We start from the raw sequence: 2,712 nt of genomic DNA on the forward strand, positions 1-2,712 counted from the left end.
AAAAAAAAAAAAAAAAAAAATTGAGACCAGACCATTTGACCAAAATGAATAAATTCAATAAAGTCGACCACTGGTACCCTTGTATATGCCAGTTGTGTTGACCTAGAGTTAGGTTATCGACCACTGGTACCCTTGTATATGCCAGTGTGATGATATTAGTCAGACTAGTATCTCAATCCATTAGGATAGGTTCATTTTGGCAGAGGCCTTCAGACAGATATGGGAAACGCCGTTCACTTAGTAAACATCAAAACCATCTATGTTTTTCTATATCCATCTCTTAATCTTTCCATGTGATTAGTTTGACTCCGAATATGATGTCCATAGTGCAACTATCTGAGTAGAGCTCTGTCACTTTATATGAATTTTAGTATGCTTGAGTGCAAACTCGTGTACAGCAATTGGAATTTCGCATCAGGGTACTTCTTCCTGTAGTCAATAAGTATGCCAACCAAGGAGATTCTTTAGTGCCTTCCAAGGTTCTGCGTAGATAGCTAAGCTCTGGAGTATTAAGGTTTTGTGGGTACACCTCTGGTAAACCCCCCGGAGACAACACTCCGCCACTAGGGCCACCTAGAGGTTCAAATGATTTTCCTTTCTAGAATAAATTTGCTCGAGGACTAGCAAATAATAAGTTTGGGGGTATTTGATGGACTCATTTATGTGTCTATATTAGTCTCAATTCTCTGTAATATTAGTACTCGATTTTGTTTACTTTGATATTTTATGTCTTTGTAGGTGTTTTTTTGGAGAAATAAGGTTTTGCGGCGAGATTAGCTAAATATGGCTGGCCTGGTACCTTCATATATCAGCAGCAATTATTATGCTGGCCTGGTATTTCATATATATCAGCAGCATAGAATTATTTCACAGACGGGGCACAAACACAGCAAAGGAATGTCAAAGAAATATTGGTGGGGCTGGTGGCTTCCACTAAGGCTATGATAAAGTGGGAGACGTGACTAGTTTCTCAATTTACATCTTATTTTCATCACTCTCTTTCAAGCAAAAGCTACAGGCGAGAGGTGTTTTGTTGTCAACAACACCATACTTGATGCCGAGAATAAAGACGCTCATGACTGCATGCTAGAACCATCAGCTCTTGTAGAGATGCAGAGAAGAATGGTTTGCTTCCGTGGGAACCACAGGCAGGGATCTTTTGGTGGATGAATGAGTAGAGTCCGCAGTCGAGTGAAGTGCGAGTTGTTGTTGCTGCCATGGCCCAGAACGTGGAAGCAAATACGTGATTATAGAAGAAACATGGAGAGTGGACAGAAGTCATTTGGATTGTACACAGTGATGAACATTGGCGACTGTTGGTTGAGGATTAGAAGAGCTCGGGTTTGGCAGAGATGGTAAAACTGGTACTCGGAAGACTGCATATGTTGTCGCCGGACGAATTAGTGAACTGTTGGTGCTCGAATGGAGAAGATGAAGCAGCATCAATGGCAGTCGACAGTGAAGAAAGGCGCTGGTGGAATTTTGGTTCTAAGTGAAGTAAGGATCTGTGTGTTTGGCTAATGGCTGTGAATTCATCTTATGAAGCTTGGCATTTTGTTGGTTATCCAACAGCGACTGCACTGAGAACTTGGAAATGGACTGAGGTTGTAGCAACAAAAGCTCACTGTGGTGAGAAGTTAGATGGCTAGCGTCAGAAGGCAGAAACTGGAGCTCAGATGGTTGAGTTCGTTTGACCGGGCAGGGAGGTGTGACGGACAGAATGACCGATGGCCAGACTTGGTCAATGTTCTGATTTGGAATACGATGGTGCTGGAAAGGATGATATGGCACGCTTTCATTGATTGATAATTTACTTGTGACGTGAGAGAAAAGAGATGGAGTCCAAGGCTTGGGTCGAGTGAAGTGAATTGGTGGAGACGAAGAGTTCATGTTGGAAGCAAACAAAGCATATGGGTATTATTGAACTGGGCCTGGCAGTTGGCTAGGTCGAGTTTTAGACTTTCCTAGCAGACATAAAAGGACGAAGAGAAAGAAAGAAAGCAGGGGGGGGAAGCACAGGGAAACGGCGAGGAGCTGTAAACAGAGAGGAAGGCTGCCGCTGTTGCGGCTACACAGCCGTTTACGGTTTGAAGTTTTTGTTTCAATTCCATTTTTGCTTAGATATTTTAATTTTAATCTTTTTATGGCTTTTGAGAAAGCCATGGCTAGTTAGAACCATGTTAGGGTTTAGGTAGAACCCAATTTTATTATGAAAACTCTACATTTATATGCTTAATGATGAATTGAATGACTAGTAATTTATCTTCACAAAAGCTTGATATCTAATTGTTTACGTGATTTTGTTGATTATTTATGCTTTTCAATTGATATTTCGTACTTTGGTTAAATCCTTTGACGTGATATGCTTTAGGATTGATAGATAATGCTTTAGAATCACTACCCATGAAGCGAAGAAAATTACAGCGGAGAAACAGTATTTGAAAAATCATGAGTTATATTTTTAAGGATTAGTAGAGCTTGCATAATTAATTGGTGGAAACCGAAAACCCTAATAACCCATTCTCATTTGTTTATTGTTAAAATTATTATTATTTCATTTTGATCCGATCTTTTGAAAATCGTTAAAACATTACTTATTTGATTATTTAGTTTTGGTATTAGTTAGCAGAGTATTTCACACTCCTCGTGGGAACGACCTGTACTTGCCATTGTCTACTAGTTAGACGCTGTGCACTTGCAGTATTTTATTGT

Source organism: Papaver somniferum, unplaced genomic scaffold (assembly GCF_003573695.1).
Source record: "Papaver somniferum cultivar HN1 unplaced genomic scaffold, ASM357369v1 unplaced-scaffold_107, whole genome shotgun sequence".
NCBI classification, from domain to species: domain Eukaryota; kingdom Viridiplantae; phylum Streptophyta; class Magnoliopsida; order Ranunculales; family Papaveraceae; genus Papaver; species Papaver somniferum.